At 39.2% G+C, this 12,387-nt stretch overlaps 1 protein-coding gene across 3 annotated transcripts in view; it reads right to left on the bottom strand.

Annotated features, from left to right (window-relative positions):
- The window catches only part of mtus2a (microtubule associated tumor suppressor candidate 2a), a 54,957-nt gene extending 42,644 nt beyond the window's left edge, over positions 1-12,313 (bottom strand). For 2 of the 3 annotated variants that reach the window (XM_024266022.2, XM_024266024.2), the window contains exon 1: positions 11,709-12,313. The gene's annotated coding sequence lies outside the window, so the exon portion shown is untranslated. Of the gene's footprint in view, positions 1-11,431 lie in introns of all 3 variants that reach the window. The other variant, XM_024266023.2, reaches the window with a different exon arrangement.
- Between the last annotated feature and the right edge of the window lie 74 nt (positions 12,314-12,387).

Raw genomic sequence — 12,387 nt, 5'->3', positions numbered from 1 at the left:
AAAAAAAAAAAAAAAAAAACATAGGTCCACACATTCTTTGCTTTCTGCAGCTGTCCTGGACTGCAAGGACCGAATTAATTTTGAAATATTGTATTTTATTGGATTTTTGAGCTAAAGTTTTGCCCCGGCCACCTACTCAAAAACTCACCAAAATTTAGACACATCTGAAACTGAATTTTGGGAATAGTGAACGATCCCCATGCCCACCCCCCAAAAAAAGAAAAAGAAAAGAGGACATCATGGCAGACAAAACCGTCAAAAAAAAATGAACGGGGATAAAAAAAAGACATGGGGCTCAAAAAAAAGTCTAAATTCACTAACAAAACCAAAACCCACGAACGAGTCAAGGATATCTAAAGGAAGTGGGGTAGCTATTATGGGATGGCCACAGAACCTATGGTTTGATGACCATTTTGTGGTGATTTTTGTTTTACATTTTCCCACAATATGGTAAAAGGGAACTCTCTGGAATGGTCACCTCAAAGAGTGCTGTCTTGATAATCCTCAGCTAAAGATGAAGCAGGTTTTCTGCCCAGCAACAGCAAATTTTAGTATTTTTTTTGCAAAAGATTTTAACTTCAAGCATTATTTTTATTTTTTAATTTTCATATATGCCTACGTATGATGGAGGGGGGTGTAATTTTACAATTTTACATTTCACACACACCCTTAGTTTAGTTGTAGTTTAAGTCTACAACCCCATACCAAAGTTTTGTTGACTTTTGACCTTGGGAAAGCCTTTATTTTGAATTTTCAATGAAAAAATAATCAAATTTTTTACCAACTACAAATGTAAACTCCTTCCAGGGATTTCCGTCTATCTTTCCGAACTCCTTAAGCATCTTTGGGAAGCTCCTTGGGTAAAAATGTTGGAATTAGAAGTTGTAGATTTTGAACAGCGTTAGTGTGGTAAGCTTTCAAATGTGGCCTTCCCTCATTTTTTACCTGCACATTGTGAAAATAGAATACATGAATCAGTGGTACAAGCTGAACGAAATGATATGACATATGATATGAACATATTTGTAATGTGGGCGTGACTAACAAAAACCCTCAGTTGCTAAGGAAATCCAAAAGTTTACTTTTGCAGATTCTTCTAAAAGTTACATTGATGTGTTCGTCACCCCCAGGTGATCAAAACATAAAATGGTTTCTATGGCAATAAACTTAACAGAAAAGCCGCCATTTTCGCACTTGAAGCTCTGACCAGGTTAGCAGGGGAGAAGGTTGGAAGCAGATCCAGTGATGGTAGGTAAAAAGGGGGTAAAAAGGGGAGTATTTTTTAGGCTTTGAATGGAGTTAAAAATATATTGGAACCACTAAAATAACATTTAATTTAGACTTTTTCTTTGATTTGGAATACTCTTTTCCTCTAACATAGGCAGAAACCAAAGAGTTCAAGTTCAAAAAGATCATTTCAATTTTGACCTTGATTTCACGTGTGGCCTGAAACCATCACATTGAATATTTTAATTCTTACCAAAGTTCAAATAGGTTTTCCCACATTCTAATTATACTTGCAGCCTGGGTGTCGGTTCTCATTAGCAGGTGACAGTGGCAGGCGTTCCAGTGAACTCCCTGTTAAGATGGCAGCTCCACTGCCTGTGGCTTTTTTTGACATCACATAGTTGAACAGTTTCCAATAACTGTTGCAATCGCAGCAGAAAAACATGATTTTTTATTTCCTTAAGGCTCACAGCTTTTGGGGAGTTGAGGTGAACATGGTTAAAAAGGACTTTCTACTAGAATGGAAATCCGTGGTTATATATTTAAAGTGAGTCGATAGAACTGCTTACTAATGCAGGACATGTCTGTTTAGGTTCAAAGAGATTTTGAAAAGATTTTTTTTTTTTTTTTTACATAGATAAGACATTCTAGCTTCTGTCTGCTCCACTCTGACTCTGTGTACATTGCTGGGATGAACCTTTGACTTGTGCACACAATACACTAATTACCTGGTTTTAATACACACAGAGATTACCAGGCAGTGGGGCAGGAGAGAGCTGGGAGCCTGAAACTGAACATCACAGGGAGAATTCTCGCCGAGCGCGTGATGGATTATGTGATGGCTGATCGATTTTGGCACGGATGTTGCGCGGACGCTTGTGCTGATGACAGCAATCCTGCCTTTACAGGGACTGAACCAAAATGAGCTGGATTTCGAGCGACGGCAGGGATGACAAAATCCATTTGGTGCATTTCTTAACATGAGCTTGAAGAATAGAGAAAGAATAAACAGACTTCTTTTGATTTAAAAAAAAGAGCACTTAGCTGATGTTCAAACATTTTGTCTCATGTTTAAACATCGATGCCTTTAAGGTGATGCTTTATTTGAAATAAATGTAGAACTTGAAAAACAACTGAAGCACAATATACCTGCACTTCATCAGAGTCAGAGATCAAAGCACTCTTTAGTGCGCTGTGTTGTTTGAATCAATGTGTCATGTTCATTTTATGATAGGTAGCTCTTTGTTTTATCATCCTGCTGTCATTGTCAAGCACAATCATAATCTAACTAAAAGTTCAACAAAAACTAATATATAAAAGCAAAATCACAAGAAAAACAGGAAATATTGATATAAAAAAATAATCCGAACGGTTAAATTAAAAGCCCAATTTGATGAAAATTGTGTTTTTGACCAACACATTCTCACTCCCAACTCGTCATATGTGGACATTGTCACAAACGGGCAGAAGGCTGGATCCAAGTGCAGCAGGTTTATTTTGCACAGTCAGGATAACAGGAGTGACACACAGCTAAAAGTCCACAAAACTAAATCAGGGTCAGGCAGGCAGAGGTCAAACACGAGCATGAGGGCATCAGAGAATAATCAGAGTGGTCAGGGTCCAGACGAGGGTCAGGGCAGACGGCAAACAATCAAGAGTTGAAGACAATGCAGGAGCCGGATGAAACAGATGATCAGGTCAGGATGAGTACGCTCAGCGACGCAGGCAGAGTGGCAGTAACAAGACTTCGCACTGAGTAGAGCACTGACTAGATACTGCTGGGAGTAAATACAGATGGAAAATGGCTGTGGGGCTTCTGGGAGAGTCAGCAGGGGGTGATGGGAAGTGTAGTGTGGAGACCCAGGAAGTGCTAGTACTCAGATGATGATCCGACTGATGGCCAGAGGGGCAGACGGGGGACCAATTCATGACAGACGTATGGTTCAGGTCCCCTATGCATCGCTTTTTGACATTTTGGGTGTCCCCAGCTAATTGTATTTTTGACGTGCTGGCTGTTCCCATTAAATCAGGGGTCCCGTAACTCTGGGTCGCAAACCGTTACCGGTCCTAGGGGCACAGACCAGGAAAAAAATGGCTATGTTGATCAGGGGTCCTCAGCCATCAGGACGCGGACAAGTACAGGTCCGGTGTTTGGACGCGGGACCCTAACCCAGTACCGGTTCGGCGTCCCAAGATTTGGGGACTTTCATAGAAACATTAAAAACGAGTTGGGGACACTCAAAATGTCAAAAAGTGGCACGGAGGTGGCCCGAACCAAACATCCATATGACGAGGTGGGAGTGAGAATGTGTTGTTTTAACATGTTCTTGTAGCATTTTTCTGATGATGGAGGACATATATAAAGAAGCTTAAAACTGTGTTTCTTCACCTATTTTTTTCTGAATCAGGAGCAGACAAACATGACTGGATCTATGTATGTCTTTTGTTTGTTTCGTCCGATCTGAAACTGGATAGCTCCAATATTGCTCGCCATTTTTGTTGGACCAGTAATGTCAGGTTGGGCTTGTAAGGGGCTGTAAGAGCATGTAAACAGAGAGCTCTCAGCAACGGGGAGGGGAAGTGGGGGCGGGGTTGGCCTGCAGAGGCAAGTTTTTAATGAACTCCTACCAGACTGCAGAAAAAAAGTCCTAAAAACATAACAGTTTTTTTTTTTTTTTTGACCAAAAGCTGCACAATCAGAATTAAAAGACCACCTGACATGATTTTACAAAAAACCAAAACATAATCAGAATTGGAATTTAAATATATTACAATAACTAAATACATGGAAAACTAAGCAAAAACACTTTTTAAGTCAATAAAATCAAAAACAAAGAGCTTCTTATCAATGACAGTATCAATAAGAAATTGAAGGTTTTTGGCAGGGAAGAGAAGGAATGATATCCTGATCCCTCCATCTCCCATCAGGCAAAGGTCGGGGAGCTTCAATTTCTGAAGGTCACGTGCTTTTGCTATCACAAGTCATGCATGCATTAGGTACCAAGGCACGTTTCAACATGAACTGACCCATGGGCAAACTAGCAAGCATCCACCGCTGAGCACACACACACACAGAAGACACACGCCGCCGAAAATATCAGGGGGAAAGAGCAGCAGCATTCCTGGAAATGGATTCATGGATGCAGAGTTCTCAAGTGAGGAGAGCGAGGGGCAGGACAAGATAGAAACATCAAAGCTTGCAGTGAAGGATGTTTTAGCCACATCCATCTGGAACACTTGTGTTTTTATATATGCAGTGTGCAATCAAGAGTTTAAAAAAGGATACATTTACTGTGTAACTAAACATGAATCTCCATGAGAACCGAATGCAGCGGAGAGAAGCCTGCCATATTTTCATCTGCGTCTGTGAATGCAAGCAGGAATCAGTCTGTGTGGGTGAGAAATGGAGACGCAGACCTGATGTGGGAGGAATGAGACATCCAAACGGATGCAGAAAAGAGAGGAGCTGTTGATTCCTAATTAGGCGAACAGAGGAGAATCCTTCAGGTGGACCTCTGCATGAACTTTACGAGCCTGTTTCTGATGTGGCTCCCTGAGCTTCCACTTGTCTCTTCCCCAAATAGACAAAAAGTAAATCTTATGTGAAAGAGGACAAACAGAGGAAGAGACAAACCTTAGAGATCTAGATCAAAGCAAACAAAGCTTTAAAAGAACCTCCCTAATAAAAAAATGTGCTTTTAACATGTTTTTGTGGTATTTTTTTTAATGATGGAAATCATCCTGCATACTATATAGAGAGAATATTAAGCTTAAAATTGCATTTCTGAGTATTTTGTTGTTTTTTTTTAAATTATTGTGAGTCAGGGACAGCAAAAAAATGCAGTTTGAAAAACATTGTATTTGTGTACGGAGAGAATATAGTCTCGTTTGATTTGTGTGTGCGTAATTCTTGATTTGTAACTTGTGTCTGCCTATTTGTGAGTAATTCTTAATTTGTGACTCAAGATAACATTTTGTGTGTAACTGTGTGAACTTGCATCCGTGTAGTTACATTTACAAAAATTTAAAAATGACAAAATACAATTTACCCACTCACAACTTTAAATGATAGCAGCTTTACAATAACTACTCATAAAAATCTTTTAAAAAGTACACACAAATCCCCTGATACACAAACACAAAACCTCATTTGTGCACAAATTTAATGTGAGACTCTTTTCTCGTCTCCAATATTTGTGTGTAAGTGATGAATTAACATCTGAGTTTTCTTATTAGCTGCTTTGAACTTAGATTGTGAATAATACCTGGTGAAAACTTTACCTTTTACCACTTTCTTAAACAGATATGCCCCAAAATTAACAATAAAAAGTCTGAATATGTGATTTTAAAACACCAAAGTTTCTCTATTCTCATCGTTACCTCGTGGGTGCGCTTTTCCTGCCAGCGCCCTCGCCAGTTACCACTCAGGGTGATACCAGGCAGCATGAGGTCCTCCTCAACACCCAGAGAGCAATATAGGTCAATCAGCCGCTTCATTTCTCTTATGCTAGCTTAGCTGTACACTAGCGGCAGAGACTGTAAACAAAGGGATGATGGGAAATGAGGGAAGACTAACGCTGCCCAAAGACGCAAATTTTTAATAAACTTCTGCAATATGTCCAAGAAAATGACAGTTTTTTCTTGTAAATTCAGGCTAAAAATGACATCATTATAATTACAAGACCACTGAGAATGCCTTTACAACAAATCAAAGATGATAGATTAAAGTCTTTAAAATATTTCAGACTCCCTGTCAAAAAACAGAAACTGATGCTTTCCTCTATGACACCATAGTCTGAGTCAAAGCTGCCTTTCTTTGTCTTTTTTCATGGCTTTTTGTTGCCACATATGTACTCAGTGTGACAACACAAACACAGTCACTTGCACAGACGCTCACTCATGCCTCTTTGTCGTTGGTCCGGCCGTATACAGTATATGTGCCTTTTTCAGCAGCCATTTGTCTTTGGCACTTTGCTTTATTCTTCTCCTCCCCCCACTGGACGGCAGACAGGTTTTACAGCTCTGTCTGCGGTCCCAAAAGGACGCGGGGGGAAACACGCATTTACACGCGAGCGTCCTCTTTATTCCATCTCTCTCATCCATAAATGCTTCTGCAAACGTGTGAAGTCCAAGAAGCAAGAGTGCAAACATCTCCCGAAAAACTGTTTAGATTCCAGCTTGTATTAAAACGCAATGCATACAGACGGAGCTCAAATATTTCTCCATTATCCTTGTTGAAATTCGATTTCAGACTCAATAACAAAAATGTTGTATTTGCATAAAATAATCCAAATCTAAAAGCTTGAGTCATCCAGTCCTGCTCCTCCTCTGTCTGTCAGCCACTGACTAGAATAGCAGTGAATGAGCTGAATCCTTCATGTTCACGACGCACGATGGGCACCCTGCAGACTAAATCCCACAGCCTGAATAGCTCTGGTGTTTGTGTGATTGAAACAAGCAATAACTTACTACTCTCTGCCACCCCGTGCAGCCGTGAAGCAGCCCCCCCAGCTGCCTGCTTATCGATTTACACTGCTCTTTCTTTTTGTGCACACAAAAATACCTGCCTTTTCTCAGCAGATCTTTCGGGATCTTTCCATCCTTTCATTAAGCCCAGTCCTAATCATGCAGTGTTTATAGGGGCAGGGTGAAGTAATCAATCCCATTTCCATCCCCCCCCCCTCTGCACTCCCACACACTCCCTATTGTACCCTAAAGGAGATAGGAAGGGGGGGTCCTTCAGTTACCCCCAAGGGAAACTGTAACAGGATTTCTGCAGGATCTCAGGTCAGAGTGGGTGGCCATTGCTAACTGAATAAAAGGGAAAAAGGAAGATCATCTGCAATAAAAGTGGAATTAAAGGCAGGGTGTGTTGATTTCTGCAAATAAACTGTCATAATTTTTTTTTTTTTACGTTCGTTTGACATGCCGGTGAGTAAAGTGCACCCAGAACTACTGAGAGCATCACTTACAGATGTAAGTGTTGCAGCAGGAGTGCAGACAAACAGAAGCGCCCTCTCAGGGAGAGCACTAAAACAGAGGTCTGTGGCAAACGAATCCCACTTGATAAGATTTATCCTCCTCCTCAACATTTTCAGGAATGCTTTTGTGGGTGTAAGGGGCAGAGAGTCTCCTCTTCTGTTTTACAATCTTGTTTTGATGAAATCTTGAGGACACGTAGGGCTGCAGCACTAGAAAGGAGGAAACTGGAAAGTGGGAAAGTTATTTAGCCCAACCATAAAAGGAACTGGTGAGGAGCTGGATATAAACGCCCCCCCGCCTTCCCGTCTCTCCCTGTGTAAATCACAAGGAGAGAGGGGACTGCAGATGAAACGGAGGTTAGCGATGGAGGTGGCGTGAAGGAGACGATGGGGAAAGAGTGTCCGTCCACGCTGGCAGCGCCGCATTGTTATTAGCAGAGCCCCTCCACCCACCACCATAATGCCTGTCGCAGAGAGAAAAATGTTAACTCTTGCATGGCTGCAGAGTGAAAGTGCACGAGGCGGGACAAAGAGAAGTGCTGAGCAGGGCTTTTTTTTCATCTTTATGCAAAAAAATTCAAGTAATAAAAAAGAAAATGGTGGCAGATGGTGAGGAAGTTGATCCAAAACCCCACCGAATCAGACAGTTGTGAAGGTTGGCTGCCCAGACAAAGAACATACAGATGGAGTCACCTCTGCATATTTTACAAGAAGCATGAAAGAAAAAGAACAAGAAGAGGGTGAAGTCGACGAGGGTGTGAATTCTAGTTATTATTGTAACGTGTAAATGCAAATGTGTAATGTGCTAAACCCCCGAGGGCGTGGGGGAGGGAGAGCAGGAAAACGATCCATCCGAGGTGAGCTGCATGAGGGTTAGGCGGGGTAATGAGTTAAAAGAAAAAAAAAAAAAATTTTGAAATAAATGCAGTGAAAATGACTGTTTTCATGCTGTGAGAAGAGGTGGTGACAGTTCTTGACAAGACAAGAAGAAACTCCTGTGGCACGACAGCTTACAGGTGCTTCTGTCATGATGGAGCGGTTTATTTTGGGGAAGTGTGACAAGGACTTGTCTTACTGTACGTATTAGCAGCACAAACTTAGCTAAAGTTTAGCTCAGCTCTTAAAGTTTTACCCACATGGTAACAAACACCACAATTATTTATTTAATTTAGTATATATTGAATTATTCAGGATTTTTATTAGCATTTAAAGAATTGTTCGGTATCTTTAATTTAGTATACAAAGAATTGTTCCGCATTTTAACTTCAGCATTTGTAGAATTGTTTAGCACTTTCACTCTAAGCTAGAATCATTTAGCATTTTTACTTTAGCACTTGTGGAATTGCTTACCGTTTTTATTTTAGCATTTAAAGAATTGTTCAGCATTTTCACTTCAGCATTGGTAAAATTATTCGGTATTTTCAATTTATCATTTGTTTAATTGTTCGGCATTTTTATTTCAGCATTTGTAGAATTGTTCGGCATTTTCACTTTAGGATTTGAAGGATTTTTTAGTATTTTAACTTTAGCATTTGTTGATTTGTTCAGCATTTTCACTTTAGCATTGGTAAAATTGTTCGGCTTTTCACTTTAGCATTCGTGAAATTGATTACCATTTTAATTTAGCATTTGAAGAATTGTTCAGTATTTTCAATTTAGGATTTGAAGGATTTTTTAGTATTTTAACTTTAGCATTTGTTGATTTGTTCAGCATTCTTACTTTAGCATTTAGAGAATTGTTCAGCATTTTTACTCTAATATTTTTATTAGAAAAAAATAATTTTTAAATAATAATAATTTTTTAGTTTTTAAAAAAAATATTTTTGAGCATTGTTCTTTGTTTTCATTTTAGCATTTCTGAAATTGGTCAGCATTTTTTTAACATTTCAAGAATTGTTCAGATTTTTACTTTAATATTTAAATAACAGGCATTTGTTGTTATTTTTCAGTATCTTTAATATAGTATATATATAGAGAGAGAGAGAGAGAGAGAGAGAGAGAGAAAGAGAGAGAGAGAATTGTTCAGCATTTTCACTCAAGCATTTCTGAAATTGTTTGTATTTATATTTTATCATTTGTAGAACTATACTGCATTTTCACTTTAGCATTGGTTGTATTTTTCAGAATTTTCTATATAGTATTTATAGAAATGTCCAACATTTTCCCTAAAGCATTCAAAGTTTTGTTCAAGATTTTTTACTCAACAATTTGCGTAATTGTTTAGCATTTTCTTTCCAGTATTTCTGTAATTGTTTAGCATTTATACTTTAGCATTTGTTTATTTTTGTATTATTTGTTTATTTTTTAATTATGCATACGTAGAATTACTCAACATTTTTTACTCTAGTATCTGTAAAACTCTTCAGCTCTTTAACTTTAGCATTTTACAAGTTGTTTAGTCATTTACTTTAGTATTAGAATCATTTTTCTGTATTTTACTTTAGCATTTTAGGAAATGTTCTGCATATTCCTTTTAGCTTTTAAATAATTGTTCAACATCCTTACTTTAGCATTTGATGAATTGTTTAGCACTTCTAATTTAGAATTTTTTTCTTTAGTATTTTAGCACTGTTTAGATTTTTTCCAGTTTTAACATTATTTGATTTTCGCTTTATTGTAATTTACCAAGTAAAGTTACAGTTTCACCTGTGTGGTTTAGCTAGCTCCTTTTCACCCAAGCTTTGTAGTGTTTGTTAAGTTTATTTATCAGTTTTCTGTATTAAATTCTGGGTTTATTTGTCATTTTACAATTTTAACACATTTATCTCCCTTTGAAACACACAAATATAAAAAGAAAAAAAACTGGACCATCTCCTCAAATTAAACACATGAACATAATTAAAGATGCTGAATCCCAAAGGGGTCCAGAAATAAATATGTGTGTGTCTTCATTGGAAGGTGTGTCTCTGTTCACTCCCAACACCTTGCCATAACTGCGGGGGAGAAGCTAAAAAAATCCCCTCACTGCCACCTACTAGACAAAAGCAGCTTGAATGTGTATATGAGTGTGATGACATTCACACATGCATGAGCTCATCATCTTAAAACTGTTCAATTTTGCCCAAAATAGAAAATAAATAAACCACATTAGACTCCTATTATCATGACAAAAGGGAGACCTCGTGCAACCTGACACACTTTCCATCACCCTCTCCTTCACCTCTCATTGTCCCTCTACCCTCAGCTCCTTCCTCCTTACAGTTCTGCCCTAGAAAATGCTTTGAGGTTGCCCCGGTGCGCTATACCCTCCTGGGCTTTGTGACAGGCTTTCCCACCTGCAGAAGCACAAACAGTTCACAGACAACAACGGCGCACATGAGTGATTTTTCCTGGCAGACATCTACTGGATTGATTGCTGCTCAGACGTAGCTGAGGTCAGATAATCAATCACACATGCATCAGCATCCAGAACAACTGCGGCAGGCGGCTGAAACAGCAGCAGATCTGATGTAGCGTTGGATTCTACACTAACCCGACCAGGAGGGACCAGCAAGATACGACACAAAGGACAGCACGATACTGCATCAGTGCGGGGCCATCAGTGACAATGGAAATTTTAGATAAATATTATTTACAAGACATTTAATTGATTGCATTTATAACGCCACCATGTAAAGTGAACTTCTAGATAGTTGCTAAGATAGAAATATAACAAACAAATGTGGTCTGGCTGCCTAACGTAAAAACAAAAAACTGTTATCTGCATTCCCAAGGTCAACCTTTCATCAACCGCTCACCAGCCAAACGGAGGATTAAAGAAAAAGAAATATACTTCAAACTTTAAGTTGTGTCTCTAGTGTTGCCTTTGTGCAAAGTAAGAGAAAGGTGACACACAAACAGCCACCATGCCTCCGGATTTCACTCAGAAAGGGTGATCGCACACGTTTTTGAGGTCCTAAGTGTTCAGCATCTCAACCGTGCCTTTGTTGTCAAATGAGAATTAGTAAAAATTTAAATCAAAGAACTAAATTAAAATTATTTTGTTGCAAATATGACAACAAGAGCACAACACAAAGTAAACAAATGAACAGGATGAGCATCTCTCCAATAATTATGACAATAATAAAGCTTATAAAAATCAACAATAAAAGCTGAGTTATGTTAGGAAAAACAAACATCCATAGAAATCAATTCCTTCAGATCCACCTGATTGCTGCTGTGGTCTAAAGCCCATAATCTCTGCTTGATCATTAATACACACTTGCTCCATCAATCTCACTAACCTGTTCTCCCTCTTGACCTCAGCTCCTCTCCAGTGCTGCCACCATTGTTTGACCTACTTAAGATCTGCTGCAAAACTTTCACATGACCCACAATCCGAGGAGTAACAGAAACAGAGGCTGCAGCTGTGAACGAATTAAAAAATATGACTTCACTTTCGCTTAAATGAATCCGTCTGACGCTGAACAAAAACACAAGTGCGACACTAAAACGATCCACCGCACAAGAGCTAAAAAAAAAAAATAAACAAAAAATAAAAATACCCGCGAGGTGACTTACTTCCGGATCTGCTGCAGGTTCGTGGGAGAGACTCGCTGCAAGAAAACCAAAACAACGTCGGGAGGCTGCGCTCCTTTGCTCCAGCTTATTTAAAAGAGCGATGCATGAAGAGAGAGCAGAGAGGTACTGCAGACAGGAGGAGGAGGAGGAGCGGTGCTGATGCTGCAGCAGACACCTGGCGGAGCGTTTACTGCTGGCTTTACGCGCGCGCCCTCTGCTGGAGGATGTGCGAATTACACATTATACCTGCGCGAGGCATTAAAACCAGATGGAAAAAAATTTTTAACATGTATTTGTGGCACTTTTATGATCATGAAGGACGTATATAATAAAATTAAGCTCAAAATTGCATTTCTGAGTATGTCTTTATTCAAATTGTTGTGAATTCTGTTTGATAAAAGAGCTTATTTGGCAATTAAGCCACAAGCTCCTTGCTCTGCTCCATTCTGATGCATCGATTTGTAGACAAATAGATCCATGTTCGTCTTCATTTTCCTCATCCGAGCTGGCATCTGGCTTATGGACAAAAGAGTGAACAGATAAGTGATGGGAAGAGGGGGCGGCCTTACTCTGCACCAGAAGTCTGACCCACAACTCATAGGGGAATTTCTAATAAACTCTAGCAAAAACTGTGGTCTAGAAAACAAGATATTTATGATTTTTGGCTAAAAACAACATA

This window comes from Oryzias melastigma, linkage group LG14 (assembly GCF_002922805.2).
Source record: "Oryzias melastigma strain HK-1 linkage group LG14, ASM292280v2, whole genome shotgun sequence".
Classification (NCBI taxonomy): Eukaryota; Metazoa; Chordata; class Actinopteri; order Beloniformes; family Adrianichthyidae; genus Oryzias; species Oryzias melastigma.
Note: the sequence above shows the minus strand (reverse complement) of the source record. Positions and strands in the feature narration are given on the sequence as shown.